At 30.5% G+C, this 19,989-nt stretch overlaps 1 long non-coding RNA gene across 1 annotated transcript in view; it reads left to right on the top strand.

The window, feature by feature from the left end:
- The window catches only part of LOC142238007 (uncharacterized), a 58,849-nt gene extending 40,255 nt beyond the window's left edge, over positions 1 to 18,594 (top strand). Inside the window, exon 2 of the long non-coding RNA XR_012722611.1 lies at positions 18,356 to 18,594. This is a non-coding gene — a long non-coding RNA (uncharacterized LOC142238007). The remainder of the gene's footprint in view (positions 1 to 18,355) is intronic.
- Positions 18,595 to 19,989: the final 1,395 nt, after the last annotated feature.

The raw sequence follows: 19,989 nt of genomic DNA, 5'->3' as shown, positions 1-19,989 counted from the left end.
TTTACTACCAGTGTATGCCCTATGGTGAAAAATAATATGTTTGAACAATACAAACAATATTTTGTTTGGACCAATCCTGAAAATATATATGCTTGAAGCAAAATGTGTTTGGGGTATATGTTACAGAAGCGATTTTTTGTTGAGGGTGTTCTAAGCCAGCATATTTGCTTCTTCATTAACCATCACTCCACCGTGTCAAATTTACATTGTTGGACATTAACATAAACCACCAGCGTGCTGACATAGAGTGCGAACTGAAGAAAATATGGCAGTTACATCGACCAGTGTTTATGATGGTCATGAATTATCGATTTGTCGCCGTTCGCAGCAATTGTGCCACTGTTACTCAATAACGTGGAACATGTTGCGGAAGGATTTAGGAACTAAACCTTTCAAAATACACTTGGTGCAAGAATTGAAGCCGAACGACTTACCGCAACTTGGCCGAAGATCCTACAGACAAGCCTGAGCTAAGGGCTTCGCCGGGTTTTTATATGATATTGAACACATTATGAGAAATAAATAAATTCCTTTTTTCGAAAAATGGTTTTCAGCAGAAATGTAATTTTTGCAGTGAATATCAGCCAAAATCAGTGCAACAGCTACCAATACATTTAGAAAAAATCTCAGTTTGGTGCGGTTTCTTCAAATACTTCTTTGTCATTGTCATTCCGTTTGTAACACATCGAAATATTGCTCTAAGACCCCATAAAGTATATATATTCTGGGTCGTGGTGAAATTCTGAGTCGATCTGAGCATGTCCGTCCGTCCGTCCGTCAGTTGAAATCACGCTAACTTCCGAACGAAACAAGCTATCGACTTGAAACTTGGCACAAGTAGTTGTTATTGATGTAGGTCGGATGGTATTGCAAATGGGTCATATCGGTCCACTTTTACGTATAGCCCCCATATAAACGGACCCCCAAATTTGGCTTGCCGATCCGCTAAGAGAAGCAAATTTCATCCGATCCGGCTGAAATTTGGTACATGCTGTTGGTATATGATCTCTAACAACCATGCAAAAATTGGTCCACATCGGTCAATAATTATATATAGCCCCCATATAAACCGATCCCCCGATTTGGCTTGCCTCTAAGAGAAGCAAATTTCATCCGATCCGGCTGAAATTTGGTACATGGTGTTAGTATAGTGTCTCTAACAACCATGTAAAACTTGGTCGAAATCGCCCACTAATTATATATAGCCCCCATATAAACCGATCCCCAGATTTGACCTCCGGAGCCTCGTGGAAAAGCAAAATTCAACCGATTCGGTTGAAATTTGGTACATGATGTTAGTACATGATATTTAACAACCATGCCAAAAGTGGTCCATATCAGTCCGTAATCATATATAGCCCTCATATAAACCGATCCCGAGATTTGGTTTTGGAGCCACTTGGAGGAGCAAATTTCATCCGAGTGAGTTGAAATTTGGTACATTGTGCTAGTATATGGCCCTTAACAACCATGTCTTACTAGATCCATATCGGTCTATAGTTATATATAGCCCTCAGATAAATAGATCCCCAATCACACAAAATCAAGTTCATAATTGTATATAAAGGGTGATACTGTCATAATTTGGTCAAGGGAAAACGCGTGTAAATCGGTGAAATCGTTTATTTAAAAAATCAAATGAAATTTCTTTTTCAAGTTCAATTAGTATAAAATTCAGGAAAAATATTCAGTTAGGCTTTCGCTTTTCCAAATCCGAATTGCCGGGCCTCACGCTTGACACCTGCCATCAGATTTTGTACAGCCACCTTGTCCGCCTTCTTCTCCGTAGAAAGCCAGTTAGCCTTGCACTGCTGCTCGTCCTTAGCAGTTTTTTGGTCTTCTTTAGGTTCCGCTTGACAATAGCCCAGTATTTCTCAATTGGGCGGAGCTCTGGCGTATTGGGAGGGTTCTTGTCCTTGGGAACCACCTGCACGTTGTTGGCGGCGTACCACTCCATGTCCTTTTTACCGTAATGGCAAGATGCCAAATCCGGCCAAAACAGTACGGAACAACCGTGTTTCTTCAGGAAAGGCAGCAGACGTTTATTCAAACACTCTTTCACGTAAATTTCTTGGTTGACAGTCCCGGAAGCTATGAAAATGCTGCTTTTCAAGCCATAGGTACAGATGGCTTGCCAAACCAGATATTTCTTTGCGAACTTTGACAGTTTTATGTGCTTGAAAATATCTGCTACCTTTCCCCTTCCTTTTGCCGTATAAAACTCCTGTCCCGGAAGCTGCTTGTAGTAGGCTTTGACGTAGGTTTCGTCGTCCATTACCACGCAGTCAAACTTCGTCAGCATCGTCGTGTACAACCTCCGGGATCGCGCTTTGGCCGTCGTATTTTGTTTATCATCGCGATTTGGAGTCACTACCTTCTTGTAAGTCGATAGTCCGGCTCGTTTTTTGGCTCGATGCACGGTTGTAGACGATACACCCAGCTTATTTGCGGCATCTCGGAGAGAGAGGTTAAGGTTTCGCTTGAAACTACCGGCAACTCTCTTTGTCGTCTCAGCGGCTTCTGGTTTTCGATTTCCCCCCCAAACCAGACTTCCTGGCTGTCGACAATCGTTCCCCAAACACTTTAATTACATTTGTAACGGTTTTTTTGGCATCTTTTAGCGATTTTGCCTGCTTTGCGTGCGAGTGGCTCGGATTTTCGCGATGCGCGAGCAAAATTTTGATACGCTGCTCTTCTTGCTTGGACGGCATTTTGACAACTGAAGAGTGAATTCCAAAATCAAAATAGGAGCAACATTCTACACACACACACCTTCAAAATGAGGAGTGTTCAGGTGTTTTAAATGCAAAATTGAACGAAATACTTCAAGTTTATATTGACCAAATTTTGACCGTATCACCCTTTAGCCCACATATAAGCGACCCCCATATTTCAATTCTGGCTCTCTACGTACCGTGCAAAAGTCCATATCGATTCGCAATTATTTGTAGACTTACCTATACATACCTTTTTTGTCTAATATATACCACGTATGGAAAACGATGTTAAGAAGTTTTAAGATACCTTTCCATCGGTAAGTATTACCACAATCCAAGTAGTTACATTGTGGATGACAGTCTTTCGCAAAAGTTTCTACGCAATCCATGGTGGAGGGTACATAAGATTCGGCCTGGCCGAACTTTCGGCGGTATATACTTGTTAAAGCTTGGTTTGAATAAAATATCCGCTGGGAAATTGCAATGACCTGAACATGGGGGAATATTTTTTTCCGTGTGTGATAATAAAATATTTTGTGTGATGAATTTGATTAGTCATTATGTAGTCATTACTTTGTTAAATTCCCCATACCACAGATTATATCAAATGACCCTTAACAGTATTGTGTTTCGTTGGCCATCAGAGGAAGCGATGGCTTAAATAAAATATCAAACGGATTTTCTTTAAATTACCTCAGACTAAGCAAATAATAACAGAATAAATTTTATTATTTTTACCATAATAGGAAAGACAGTTTTATGTTTTATACACTACCATAAATGCAATAAAATTGAATATGGTAGTGGATTAGGTTACTGGGAATTTTATTGGAATCTAATTTTGCGCAGAAATAATTTTAGCTCGTTACTTATAACTAGTTGTAAACTTCAAAGTTCAATTTTCCAGAAATTAATGAAATCGTTGTAATAAATAATATTTTAAACTATTTTAGGATTTATTATTTGCTATTTCATCCGGCTTTATATATTAGCCTATGTCTTTATATAAGGAATAGTGGAATTATTGACATTTCAGTCTGATTTTTCTCTCATGTTTTTCAAATGCGTGTGAATGCGGTTAGCAAAATTTTATTTATATTTTTTTAATGATTTTTTTTTTAATTTTGGGTTTTCTGGTTTAAATTGCTATCATTGCGTTTTGCAATGTTATCATGAATTTTTTTTTTAGAATTTAAACCATCATGAGAACGTAACATTTTAGGAATTACATGAGTACTCGTACGATAAGAACACACAACTCCTGTGGACTATAGCAGTACATTCTCACATAAAGTTTTGACACAAATCGTATACCTCAAATAGATTTGGGGAAGTCTACTTGTATTTTGTAATTGAGGAACACTGAGTTACCGTCCGTAAAAATTTTACTTCTATAGAAAATTTTGTCAAAAGTTTATTACTATAGAAAATTTTAACACAACTTTATTTCTATAGAAAATTTTGCAAAAAACTTATTTCTACACTCAAAAAAAGTTTACTTGGATCCAAAGATTTTAACTTTCCCTTAAGGATTTTGGTATTGATTCCGAGCCAAAGATGCGGCTTCTTTAAAATAAAGACATTTTTTAGCGACCTATCTGTCTTCGAATCTAGGACCAATAAAATTAAAATTAGGCTACAGATCTCATTTATAGAATTTTAATTCTTTTTTCGCGGTGTATTAATAAAGCTATTCACATAGAAACGAATGCCAGTTTAAAAATCCAAATTATAACGCACACTTCAAAGTAAAAAATGTTTTCTTAATTCCAAAAAAACGTTAAAGCAAAAATGCTAAATTCTCAAAATAAATCTTAGCCTACATTTGAAGCGCTTTTATCTTAAATCTAAAGATTCAATATATCAGTTAATTTAAGGACGATTTCTTTAAATCAAAAATGTATTTCTTAACTTTAAAGAATATTTGCTTAGGTCAAAGACATCCGACTTTAACGAAGGGACACAAATTTACAAAATTTGTGTCCTAGATTTAATGAAAAAATTTTTGAAGCAAAGATTATAAACTTTATTTTAAATAAAATTTCATTATTTTAAAGAAATTTACCTTTAATATTTTGTAAATTGTGCATCCTAAAATGTAGTTTGCGTAATCTTTAATATCACGTAAATAGTGTTTTCAGTGTATAGAAGATTTTGTCAAAAATTTATTTCTATAGAAAATTTTGTTAAAATTTTATTTCTACAGAAAATTTTGTCAAAATTTTATTTCTACAGAAAATTTTGTTAATATAGAAATTTTTTTCAATATTTTATTTCTATAGAAAATTTTGTCAAAATTCTATTTCTATAGAAGATATTGTCAAAATTTTATATCTATAGAAAATTTTGTGAAAATTTCATTTCTATAGAAAATTTTGTCATTTTTTTTTACAGAAAATTTTGTCAACATTTTATTTCTATAGAAAGTTTTGTCAAAACTTTATTTCTACAGAAAATTTTGTCAAAATGTAATTTCTATAGAAGATTTTATCAAAATTTTATTTCTAAAGAAAATTTTGTCATAATTTTATTTCTACAGAAAATTTTGTCAAAATTTAATTTCTATAGAAAAATTTGTCGAAACTTCATTTCTATAGAAAAATTTGTCAAAATTTTATTAATATGGAAAATGTTGTCAATATATTATTTCTATAGAAAATTTTGTCAATTTTTTTTTCTATAGAGAATTTTGTTAAAATTTTATTCTATACAGAATTTTGTTAAAATTTTATTTCTATAGAAGATTTTGTCAAAATTTTATTTCTATAGTAACGTTTGTCAAATTTTTATTTCTATAGCAACGTTTGTCAAAATTTTATTTCTATGGAAATTTTGTCAAAATTTCATATCTATCGAAAAAAATTGTCAAAATTTCATTTCAATAGAAAATTTTGTCAAAATTTTATTTCTATAGAAAATTTTCTCAAAATTTTATTTTTATAGAAAATTTTATCAAAGTGTTATTTCTATAGAAACGTTTGCCATTTTTATTTCTATAGAAAATTTTGTCAAAACTTCATTTCTATAGAAAAATTTGTCAAAATTTTGCTAATATAGAAAATTTTCTCAAAATTTTATTTCTATAGAAAATTTTGTTAAAATTTTATTTCTATAAAAAATTTTGTCAAAATTTTATTTCTACAAAAAAAAAAATTCATTAAAATTTTATTTCTATAGAGAATTTTGTTAAAGTTTTATTTCTATAGAAAATTTTGTCAAAATTTTATTTTTATAGAAAATTTTGTCAAAATTTTATTTCTATAGAAAATTTTGTCAAAATTTTATTTCTATAGAAAATTTTGTCAAAATTTTATTTCTATGGAAAATTTTGTCAAAATTGTATTTCTATAGAAAATTTTGCCAAAATTTTATTTCTATAGAAAAATTTGTCAAAATTTTATTTCTATGGAAAATTTTGTCAAAATTGTATTTCTATAGAAAATTTTGTCAAAATTTTATTTCTACAGAAAAATTTGTCAAAATTTCATTTCCGTAGAAGATTTTGTCAAAATTTTATTTGTATAGAAAATTTTGTCATAATTTTATTTCTAATGAAAATTTTGTCAAAATTTTATTTCTATAGATAATTTTGTCAAAATTTCATTTCAATAGAAAATTTTGTCAAAATTTTATTTCTATAGAAAATTTTGTCAAAATTTTATTTCAATAGAAAATTTTGTCAAAATTTCATTTCTATCGAAAATTTTGCCAAAACGTCATTTCTATATAAAAATTTGTCAAAATTTTATTAATATGGAAAATTTTGTCAATATATTATTTCTATAGAAAATTTTGTCAAAATTTTATTTCTACAGAAAATTTTGTCAAAATTTCATTTCTATAGAAAAATTTGTCGAAACTTCATTTCTATAGAAAAACTTGTCAACATTTTATGAATATGGAAAATTTTGTCAATATATTATTTCTATAGAAAATTTTGTCAAATTTTTATTTCTATAGCAACGTTTGTCAAGATTTTATATCTATGGAAATTTTGTCAAAATTTCATTTCTATAGAAAAATTTGTCAAAATTTCACTTCAATAGAAAATTTTGTCAAAATTTTATTTCTATAGAAAATTTTGTCAAAATTTTATTTCTATAGAAAATTTTGTCAAAATTTTATTTCTATAGACAATTTTGTCATAATTTTATTTCTAATGGAAATTTTGTCAAAATTTTATTTCTATAGAAAATTTTGTCAAAATTGCATTTTTATAGAAAATTTTGTCAAAATTTTATTTCTACAGAAAATTTTGTCAAAATTTCATTTCTATAGAAAATTTTGTCAAAATTTTATTTCTATAGAAAATTTTGCCAAAATTTCATCTCTATAGAAAATTTTGTCAAAAATTTATTTCTATAGAAAATTTTGTCAAAACTTCATTTCTATAAAAAAAATCAAAATTATATTAATATGCAAATTTTTGTCAATATTTGATTCCTATAGAAAATTTTGTCAAAATTTTATTTCTTTAGAGAATTTTGTTAAAATTTTATTTCTATAGAAAATTTTGTCAAAATTTTATTTCTATAGTAACGTTTGTCAAAATTTTATTTCTATAGCAACGTTTGTAAAAATTTTATTTCTATAGAACATTTTCTCAAAATTTTATTTTTATACAAAATTTTGTCAAAGTGTTATTTCTATAGTAAATTTTGTAATTTTTATTTCTATAGGAAATTTTGTCAAACTTCATTTCTATAGAAAAATTTGTCAAAATTTTGTTAATATAGAAAATTTTGTCAAAATTTTCTTTGTATAGAAAATTTTGTCAATATTTTATTTCTATAGAAAATTTTGTTAAAATTTTATTCCTATAGAAAATTTTATCAAAATTTTATTTCTATAGAAAATTTTGTCAAAATTTTATTTCAATAGAAAATTTTGTCAAAATTTCATTTCTATAGAAAATTTTGCCAAAACGTCATTTCTATATAAAAATTTGTCAAAATTTTATTGATATGGAAAATTTTGTCAATATATTATTTCTATAGAAAATTTTGCCAATTTTTATTTCTACAGAAAATTTTGTCAAAATTTCATTTCTATAGAAAAATTTGTCGAAACTTCATTTCTATAGAAAAACTTGTCAACTTTTTATTAATATGGAAAATTTTGTCAATATATTATTTCTATAGAAAATTTTGTCAAATTTTTATTTCTATAGCAACGTTTGTCAAGATTTTATTTCTATGGAAATTTTGTCAAAATTTCATTTCTATAGAAAAATTTGTCAAAATTTCACTTCAATAGAAAATTTTGTCAAAATTTTATTTCTATAGAAAATTTTGTCAAAATTTTATTTCTATAGAAAATTTTGTCATAATTTTATTTCTAATGGAAATTTTGTCAAAATTTTATTTCTATAGAAAATTTTGTCAAAATTGCATTTTTATAGAAAATTTTGCCAAAATTTTATTTCTACAGAAAATTTTGTCAAAATTTCATTTCTATAGAAAATTTTGTCAAAATTTTATTTCTATAGAAAATTTTGCCAAAATTTCATCTCTATAAAAAAATCAAAATTATATTAATATGCAAATTTTTGTCAATATTTGATTTCTATAGAATATTTTGTCAAAATTTTATTTCTTTAGAGAATTTTGTTAAAATTTTATTTCTATAGAAAATGTTGTCAAATTTTTATTTCTATAGTAACGTTTGTCAAAATTTTATTTCTAAAGCAGCGTTTGTCAAAATTTTATTTCTATAGAACATTTTCTCAAAATTTTATTTTTATACAAAATTTTGTCAAAGTGTTATTTCTATAGTAAATTTTGTCATTTTTATTTCTATAGAAAATTTTGTCAAACTTCATTTCTATAGAAAATTTTGTTAAAATTTTATTTCTATATAAATTTTTGTCAAAATTTTATTTCTATAGGAAATTTTGTGAAAATTTTATTTCTATAGAAAATTTTGTCAAAATTTCATTTCTATAGAAAATTTTTGTCAATTTTTTTTTACAGAAAATTTTGTCAACATTTTATTTCTATAGAAAGTTTTGTCAAAACTTTATTTCTACAGAAAATTTTGTCAAAATGTAATTTCTATAGAAGAGTTTATCAAAATTTTATTTCTAAAGAAAATTTTGTCATAATTTTATTTCTACCGAAAATTTTGTTAAAATTTAATTTCTATAGAAAAATTTGTCGAAACTTAATTTCTATAGAAAAATTTGTCAAAATTTTATTAATATGGAAAATGTTGTCAATATATTATTTCTATAGAAAATTTTGTCAAAATTTTTTTTCTATAGAGAATTTTGTTAAAATTTTATTCTATACAAAATTTTGTTAAAATTTTATTTCTATAGAAGATTTTGTCAAAATTTTATTTCTATAGTAACCTTTGTCAAATTTTTATTTCTATAGCAACGTTTGTCAAAATTTATTTCTATGGAAATTTTGTCAAAATTTCATATCTATAGAAAAAATTGTCAAAATTTCATTTCAATAGAAAATTTTGTCAAAATTTTATTTCTATAGAAAATTTTCTCAAAATTTTATTTTTATAGAAAATTTTATCAAAGTGTTATTTCTATAGAAACGTTTGCCATTTTTATTTCTATAGAAAATTTTGTCAAAACTTCATTTCTATAGAAAAATTTGTCAAAATTATGCTAATATAGAAAATTTTGTCAATATTTTATTTCTATAGAAAATTTGCTCAAAATTTTATTTCTATAGAAAATTTTGTTAAAATTTTATTTCTATAGAAAATTTTGTCAAATTTTTATTTCTATAGAAAATTTTGTTAAAATTTTATTTCTATAGAGAATTTTGTTAAAATTTTATTTCTATAGAAAATTTTGTCAAAATTTTATTTCTATAGTAACGTTTGTCAAATTTTTATTTCTATAGCAACGTTTTTCAAAATTTTATTTCTATGGAACTTTTGTCAAAATTTCATTTTTATAGAAAAATTTGTCAAAATTTCATTTCAATAAAAAATTTTGTCAAAATTTTATTTCTATAGAAAATTTTCTCAATATTTAATTTTTATAGAAAATTTTGTCAAACTGTTATTTCTATAGAAAATTTTGCCATTTTTATTTCTATAGAAATTTTTGTTAAAACCTCATTTCTATAGAAAAATTTGTCAAAATTTTGTTAATATAGAAAATTTTGTCAAAATTTTATTTCTATAGAAAATTTTGTTAAAATTTTATTTCTATATAAATTTTTGTCAAAATTTTATTTCTATAGAAAATTTTGTTAAAATTTTATTTCTATAGAAAATTTTGTCAAATTTTTATTTCTATAGAAAATTTTATCAAAATTTTATTTTTATAGAAAATTTTATCAAAATATCATTTATCAAAATTTAGGTACTTATGAATTGGAGAGGAATATTGTTCAAAATCTACCAAAACATCAAGAATTCTACCAATCTACATAACAAAAAAAATTTACCGGTTTTGGTAGAATTCTTCCAGCAGCTGCAACCGTGAATGAGATCCATCTGATTTCGACGCTCATATTATGTTTGGCGAGAAAACATCATTATTGCGGCAAAAATTTTGTTTTCTTCCCATCCTGTGACAATATCCATAGACTATGGCCGAAATTTCTGTTTTGACCCAACGAAAGATGACTACTGGTACGATCAGCAGACCTCTTTGCCACTTGGTCGCACACCCCATAAAGTAAATAAATTCTGTACATGCCCTGCAATTTCCGGCCATGTAAAATTCATTGCTTCTGATTGCGATTTCCAACACTTCAGAATCTAAAACAATTGATTTTCTTGGGACACTTTTTTTATCATGTGCTCCTAACTCGTCTAAAAAAAATAAAAAAATACCAGCTCCAATATTTGTTGGAAAAATGGAATATTTTGAGTAAAAAAATGAAAACCGTTTCAATTTCGAAAAATTGTCTTCCATTAAAATTGCTTTTGTGGCAAAAATAATAAATTGTTTTTTAACTTTGTAGCTATATAGCAGCCTATCATCCGCGGCCACAAATATGTGAATTTGGTTGGTGCTGGTGGTCGCATGCTAATATGTGCGAACTACTATTCTTTGGCATTGTATAGAAATTCTTTATATTTTTTTTTTTGAAAATGCCCAAAAATTATTAATCTAATATATTAATACTGTCATTTTGTGTGAAAGTTTATTAGCGTGTGTCTGTCGAGGGACGACAAACGCCGGACGCCAGTGTGCTGATGACGATGGCATTCTCAACAAAAAGAAAATCTATATCTACAGTTTGCATTAGACGCCTCAGGCAAGCGGTATACTCCCCACCTCATGAAGGGGAGAAGAAGATCCTCGACACCGACTACCAGCGTCAAGAATATAAATGTTCTTCTTTAAGTATAGCAAATTAATGCAATTTAATTGAAATGTAAGGCGATTAATCAGAAAAAAAGCATTTCGTATATATGTACGCATGTTTGTAATTCGTCTTTTTTCGTTTGTTTTTTTTCTTGTTTTTGCTTCTTTTGAACCTACAAAACAAATTGGCAATTTGTGGCCATTTCAGAAGATCTTGATATAGTCACTGGCTATCAAGATGCTTTTGATGAGACCCATAATGTTGGGGGAATCTTGCTGATGGTGATAATGCACACATGAATGCAAATTTTCCCCATAAACTTTGAAAACTATTTTGTTTTTAATTGAAATATGGAAAGAAATTGCTTAATTTTATAGTTTTTGATGATGTTCTGCAAATATGGACATAGAATTTTCCATTGAAATGGATTGATTTTTGTATTAGCTACAACTACTGCTATTAGTAAATACATCTTGAAGTTGAGCAACATTTAAATTGAAACAATGCATTTCATCCAAATCCAAAAAAAAAAAAATAAAATTTTTAATATGTAAAACTTATTTTTGGCCATATTCCTAAACTAAGCGCCCCAAAGCGAAAAGGACGTTAATTCGTAATCACCCCTAAAAAATTGAAAATTCCATCCAAATCCTTAAAAAATTCAAATTTTTATATGAAAAACTTGTTTTGGTCATATCTCCTTATATACATCCTAGTGCGAAAAGGACGTTAATTCGTGATCACCCCCAAATAATTGAAAATTCTATCGAAATCTCTGTGTATACAAATCAAATAACTTTAGTTTATATTTTTATACTGCAAAATTAAAGTATATTATATATAAATACACCCTCAAAAAAAATCGCCTCTCTAACATATGTTCCAAACATATTTTGCAGGAAGAACATATATTATTGGATACTGCCGAAACATTAATATGTTTGTTTTATGTGAACATATTATATGTTTGGAAGCATTTTGAGCCCAAAAATATTATATGCTTGGAAGAATTTTCCCCAAAGAAGATTGTGCTCATTCCCTAACATAATTTTCACTTCCACGAAATTTTTTAGTTCTTGGCACCTTTTTCTGTAATACAAATAATGTTGAAGAAATTATTCACTTTTATAATTTTTTTAAATTTTACCTTTCGACTGGATGGAGAATCGAACCGAGGACCATACAGTTTGTAAGCCAACACACTACCACTGAGCTACGTAGCTGTTATAGTCACCAGTAGACAATTATCGTTATAACTTACATTTATATAGCATAGTTTGCAGCGCCCAAGAGCCCATGCAAACATAACATTATTTAACAGAAGCATACATGTGTTGGCAACGTGGAGCAGTGGTTAGCATGTCTGCCGTACATGCAAAGGGTCGTGGGTTCAATCCCTGCTCCGACCAAACACCAATTTTTTTTTAATTTACACATTTATATTTATACTATATTAAATTTTTATAATGAAACTTCGAAATGTGGGTTATTAAAGATTTACAGTCAGAAACAGTGCTTGATATAAACGAAATGGACAGAGCTTTTGGCTAAGATATTATTTGTTTATTGCAAAAATAACAATTTTTTAATAAAAAACTGGTTTTGGTATAAAAGTTTGAAATTTTGGAAGGAATTCAAAAATTCTAACAAAGGAAGAACGTGGGGTCGAGTATAAACATACATAAATAATTTTATAATATAGACAAATTAAATAATAATTAGGCTTAAATTAAATAATATTTAGACTTAAGCATATACAATTTTTGGCCTTATCATAAAGCAGTTTCCGAAACAACATATAAGCGGTTTCACAGAAATTGCTCTCTTTTGATTCTCTCGCTGTGTTAATTTGATATCTTTCGTCGACCCTACCGGTTTTTATCTCTATTTCTTTCTCTAAACTCTCTCTCTCTCTCTCTCTTTCTGTCGCTCTCTGAATAAAATATCACAACATATATATGTTTATTTGAAATTTGTAAATTTATATATGTTTACATTCACACATATTATTTTTATGAAACATGTATGCCCCAAACATAATATATTCTAACATATTAATATATGTGTCCCAAACATTTAGTGTTAGTTTAGGAACATTACATGTTTGCACTTAAATATATTGTGTTTAAAAATTGTGCCCGAAACACATTTTGTTTATATCGGATCATATGAAAAACATATTTTTCTAACAGTGTAGGAAATAAAGTATTTTTATTGCTAACACAAAAAAGATGCAATTAAAGTCTTAATTGAGTTTTAAAAAATATTCAATAAAATTTTAATTGATTCAAAACAATTTTTAATTAAAATAAAAATCAATCATAAAAATTAATAGTATCAATGTTATGTATAGGTAAGTCTACAAATAATTACGAATCGATAAGGACTTTTTGCACGATACGTAGAGATCCAGAATTGAAATATTGGGGCTATATAGAATTATAAACTTGATATGGACCAATTTTTGTGCGATTGGGGATCGATTTATCTGAGGGCTATATATAACTATAGACCGATATGGACCTAGTTAGGCATGGTTGTTAACGGCCATATACTAGCACAATGTACCGAATTTCAACTGACTCGGATGAAATTTGCTCCTCCAAGAGGCTCCAAAACCAAATCTCGGGATCGGTTTATATGGGGGCTATATATGATTATGGACTGAAATGGACCACTTTTGGCATGGTTGTTAAATATCATATACTACCCCCACGTACCAAATTTCAACCAGATCGGATGAATTTTGCTTCTCCAAAAGGCACCGGAGGTCAAATCTGGGGATCGATTTATATGGGGGCTATATATAATTATGGACTGATATGAACCAATTCCTGCATGTTTGGTGGATACCATATACTAACATCACGTATCAAAAATCGGATGAATTTTGCTCTTCCAAGGGGCTCCGGAGGTCAAATATGGGGATCGGTTTATATGGGGCCTATATATAATTATTGACCGATTTCAATCAATTTTTGCATGGGTGTTTGAGGCCATATATTAACACCAAGTACCAAATTTCAACTGAATCAGATGAATTTGGGTTTTCCAAAAGGCTCCGGAGGTCAAATCTGGTGATCGGTTTATATGGGGGCTATATATAATTATGGAGCGATGTGGACCAATTTTTGCATGGTTGTTAGAGACCATATACTAACACCATGTACCAAATTTCAGTCAGATCGGATGAAATATGCTTCTCTTAGAGGCTCCGCAAACCAAATTTGGGGGTCCGTTTATATGGGGGCTATACGTAAAAGTGGACCGATATGGCCCATTTGCAATACCATCCGACCTACATAACTAACAACTACTTGTGCCAAGTTTCAAGTCAATAGCTTCTTTCGTTCGGAAGTTACCGTGATTTCAACAGACGGACGGACGGACGCACATGCTCAGATCGACTCAGAATTTCACCACGATCCAGAATATATATACTTTTGTTGGGTCTTAGAGCAATATTTCGATGTTTTACAAACGGAATGACAAAGTTAATATACCCCCATCCTATGGTGGAGGGTATAAAAAGAACTATTCTTTTTTAAATCTTAGGGGAAATCTTTAACTTCTCGTCTAAGCGTTCAAACTGGAGGTGTGCACGTGACACGAAATTGTCGTGACTCACGAAAATTTTCGTGGCTCAAGCGTGAGTCGTGAGTCACGCTGACGGCTACGGCGTGAGTGAGTGTGATTAACCAACCAAATGTCGTGTGTGAGCGTGAGTCACGAAAGTAATATCTTCGTGAGTGTGCGTGAGTAACGAATTTCGGAAAAAAACGCTCACGAAAATAATCCCGCTTACGAACATAAAATACTTACGTGTTGAATTCATTTATAATTTTAGTGACATCTTAGGTGGTAAGAGTTTTATAACGCACTCGATTTTAACCATACTCATGTTTTCAGTCAGTTTCTATAGGTAAAGCACTCATAAAATTATCCGTGAGTCACGACATTAAAAAGATTTTCGTGAGTGAGTGTGCGTGAGTACAAATTTTCTTTTCGTGAGCGTGCGTGCATGAGTGTGCGTGAATAAGATTTCTCTGTCGTGAATGTGCGTAAGAGTGAGCAAAATATTACTCACGCGCACACCTCTAGTTCAAACTAACGCCTTCATATGTAAATTCTGTAGAATTTTACTTGACTAACAATGAGAAGTAAAATCGGAAAATTCTGCACCGAAAAAATATTGTTGTGAGGCCAAAGATTGCATGTCCTCAAAATACGTATGCGTTTTTTGCTTAGCATAGAAGACGCACTTCTATACTATAAAGTTGTTTTCCTTGTCCGATTCGATTTAAAAATGGGTAAAAATCGGTTTACATGAAAGGTAATTTTGTTTGACTAACGTCTACTTGGATTTAGACGTTAGTCAAACAAAATGGCGTTCCAAAATAGGATATATCTTTCAACACTTTACATCGAAAAAATTCCTCATTTAAACTAAGGCTAAATTTAACTTATTTTTAAATTATTTGTTTGCAGTTCAATTTTATAATTTTTTTCTCGAAAATTTCCATAGCTCAATGAAATTTTTCTTTTGTTTTACTCTGAAAAAAATATTGTCGTGAGGTCAAAGATTTCATGTCTTTAAAATACGAATGCAAATTTTGCTTAGCATAGAAGACGCATTTCTTTAGTATAAAGTTTTTTCCTTCACCAAAGGTCGATAAACTTTTCAATGAAGTCGTATTGTCCTTAAAATTAAGTGATTTGATTTAAAAATGGATATCATAACATGAAAGAAAAAATGTTTGGGCTAAGGTCAACTTGACTTTAATAATTTAGAAAAAATCTTTAAATTTAATGAAATTGTCTTTAAATTTGTTGTTGCAAAAAATCATTCAAATATAGGACATGTTTTTCAACACTTTACTTTAAAGACGTTTTTTACTTGAAACACAGCATAATTTCTACTAGAAGTCGAGTCTTAATGTGGAAAATAAAGTCGTCGTTAACTTGTTTTTAAAGGACTTTGATAGCATATGAAGAACAAAAGCTGTAAAATCGAAAAATTAAAATTCCTTCCTAGAAGCAAGTACACAAAACCCGATTTTAAAAGAGAATTGTGTCTTAAAAGTATCCTTACTTGTATTCTCCGCTTCTGTGGCTCGGAATCAATACCAAATTTTTTAAAGTAAAGACAAAATCTTTGGAACCGGGTATGCTTTTTTTTTCAGTGTAAGTATGTCTCAAACAATGGCCGTACACATAAGTTCAATATTAACTAATAAAGCAAAAGAAAATTTTCGTACGATTCCCAAAAATATTATGAATGAACTACAGTATGTTTAAATGGTCATGTTTTGACGTCAATGATTTTGTTCTTTACTTTTAGTTCACTTTTCTTATATGAGAGGGTGTCAATTCGTGAGTTGTAGCTAAAAAGTAGACCAGACCATTAAATTTTCCTGGTTTTAACAACGCATTGTGGAAATCTCAAAGTGTGGAGTATAATTTAGTTAAATTTTCGCACGATACATGTTATTCTTGCTATAAAACAGTTTACTTTTTTCGGTGTACGTTTGCTAATGTTATGTAGGTGGCAGTCCGCTCTTTCAGGCTCGCTTAAACTTTTCAGTCCATTGTGATACCACAATATATATTAACATATTTCAAGGATATAGTACTAAAATGTTACCTATATTGCGGATGTGATTGATATCATACTAGATTTTAAAATGCTGATTAAAAATACTGAACACGGACTCGTGCCAATTTTGCTTGACTCCACAAGCCTGCCTCAGGGTGGAGTCCTATAAATGTGAGATATGATTTTTCCCATGAAACAAAGAGGCTTGCGTAAAAGTTTCAAAAAAGGAAAGCGAACGTGACTAAAAATCAAAAAAAAAACAGTAAGGAAAGTCTAAAGTCGGGCGGGGCCGACTATATTATACCCTGCACCACTTTGTAGATCTAAATTTTCGATACCATACCACATCCGTCAAATGTGTTGGGGGCTATATATAAAGGTTTGTCCCAAATACATACATTTAAATATCACTCGATCTGGAAGAATTTGATAGACTTCTACAAAATCTATAGACTCGAAATTTAAGTCGGCTAATGCACTAGGGTGGAACACAATGTTAGTAAAAAAAATATGGGAAACGTTTAAATCTGAAGCAATTTTAAGGAAACTTCGAAAAAGTTTATTTATGATTTATCGCTCGATATATATGTATTAGAAGTTTAGGAAAATTAGAGTCATTTTTACAACTTTTCGACTAAGCAGTGGCGATTTTACAAGGAAAATGTTGGTATTTTGACCATTTTTGTCGAAATCAGAAAAACATATATATGGGAGCTATATCTAAATCTGAACCGATTTCAACCAAATTTGGCACGCATAGCTACAATGCTAATTCTACTCCCTGTGCAAAATTTCAACTAAATCGGAGTTAAAAATTGGCCTCTGTGGTCATATGAGTGTAAATCGGGCGAAAGCTTTATATGGGAGATATATCAAAATCTGAACCGATTTCAAGCAAATTTGGCACGCATAGTTACAACGCTAATTCTACTCCCTATGCAAAATTTCAACTAAATCGGAGCAAAACATTGGCCTCTGTGGGCAAATGAGTGTAAATCGGGCGAAAGCTATATATGGGAGCAATATCTAAATCTGAACCGATTTTGCTGATATTTTGCAAGTTTTTCGAGACTCATAAAATATTCGGATGTACGGAATTTGAGGAAGATCGGTTGATATACACGCCAGTTATGACCAGATCGGTGAAAAATATATATGGCAGCTATATCTAAATCTGAACCGATTTTTTCCAAAATCAATAGGGATCGTCTTTGAGCCGAAACAGGACCCTATACCAAATTTTAGGACAATCGGACTAAAACTGCGAGCTGTACTTTGCACACAAAAATACATCAACAGACAGACAGACAGACAGACAGACAGACGGACAGACAGACAAACGGACATCGCTAAATCGACTCAGAATTTAATTCTAAGCCGATCCGTATACTAAAAGGTTGGTCTATGATTACTCCTTCTTGGCGTTACATACAAATGCACAAACTTATTATACCCTGTACCACAGTAGTGGTGAAGGGTATAAAAATGACATTGGTGATTGAAAAAATGTTTAACTAACAATTATTTGGAGCAATTAATTTCGGAATTTTTCCTAGTAATTATTGCACCACAATGTTTGACTACTAATAAATAGAGATTTAACATACCTACACTCTGTTTACACAATTGGTAATATTGACATTTACAATGGTGGCCAATTATGCAGCCAAGTACCTGATGATTTGATTGATAGAAAATATGAAAGACTCCCATAAAACTTGAATAACGTGTGGCGCCTTTGATTTTATTTTCAGCTGTTGCTCATAGGAATCTTGAATGATCCAATCTTTGTGTAAACTACTGGTGCTGGAGGCAATGATTGAACGACTGTGGCATTACCAGAGAATGGTAATTAATTATGGCAAAAGGAAATTACAAATTAATTTGTATTCAAGCAATTGTCCGCAAATATGCCGGCCAATGACGACTATGCGATCGAATAACAAATAAACAGCAGAGAGTAGTAAATCTGAAATCATAGGTGGATGTATAATTATTCAGTGTATCCTTTGCAATCTTAGTATGTTTTTCAAAGGTTACCAGAGGGTAAGTTTTACATGACATATGTACACTGGTAGAATATGGTTTTGTTATGTTAACTTTTCATGAAAATTAAGCCAACTAAACAATTTCGTAAATAGAATGCAAATTTTTGTTATGGTACTGAATTTTCTATTTAACAATGAACTATTTGAACATTCACATTGGCGTAAGGACTCTCCCCTTGCATTAGTATCACTAATACTATGATGTGCATTTGCATCGCATCCCATAATGAGTTTTGTCTTTGTTTTTAGTGACTCCTCAACTAAGGTCCTAACGGCACAGGGTGGCATCTCCCTATCATGTCCCATGTAGACCGAAGATACCCAATATTTGCATTTGGATATCTCTAGACTGGCTACGACAGTGTCTGCATTGCTCAATGAAGGAAGCAGAAACAAGTTTAGTTCGTTTTTAGCAATTATACATGCTCGATTTATATCGTTACCGGTATTATGCAAAAGTTTGAAACCCGGAGTGCTTAATTCACAGATCTTGTTCTTATATATGTATGGTTCTTAAAGAAGAACTATATATATGTCTCCTTTCATCAGGAGAACTTTTAAGGCAGCACAAGCGGCCTTACAATGGTGAAGATTTATCTGGAGGAACCGTAGAACCAGCCAAATTTTCAACCACCGTCACATCAGCCGCTTCAATTGAGTCATCTAGAGAAGGCTAGATGTGGCAGCGACTCTATGTTTAATATAAACACCGCATGTCGTCTTGGTCCATCCACCTCATCCAAACGACCAACCCTCCAATCGGCGGTTGGAAGATCTGGGTTACATTATTTTAGTCTCTCTAGTATTGACTCAGGATCAGGAGGGTTTGCTGGTATCCATGCATGTGCTCTAGGTTTAGCCGGTATGTCTTTTTTATCGGCTAACTCCAAAGCGGCTCCTTCCCAAACTTTACCAATTAGCATCAATGCAGCTTTAAAGCAATCCGTAGACCTCTGGTCCGCAAAAGCTATTAACTTATATCATCCGTGATACCATCCAGCATCTTGAAGTCGAGGACTTAGTCCGGGAAACTTTTTTCGCACCTCTGAGTAGACACCAGACATCGCGTTCTCATCACAGCCATCACAAAGCTGTCTTTTGCAACTGAGGCAAACGATCTTTGATCCCGTTTAAAGGATGGCAGCTCATGCGGTGATCGTTCCCTTTTTCCAGCTTCAAAAATTCCTTGAGCCCATTTTAAGGAATCGCTTTGCTTAGCCGACAACGAGCTTGGGTCGACTGATCCTAATTTCTTTAGGATAAACATCTCTTTCGAGAGGGATTGCCTCCTTTTGATGTCGTTACCTTAGAAAAAGTTCGACTTACCAAAGTGTCACCGC

This window comes from Haematobia irritans, chromosome 5 (assembly GCF_050003625.1).
Source record: "Haematobia irritans isolate KBUSLIRL chromosome 5, ASM5000362v1, whole genome shotgun sequence".
Classification (NCBI taxonomy): domain Eukaryota; kingdom Metazoa; phylum Arthropoda; class Insecta; order Diptera; family Muscidae; genus Haematobia; species Haematobia irritans.
This window is presented reverse-complemented; position numbering and strand designations above follow the sequence as displayed.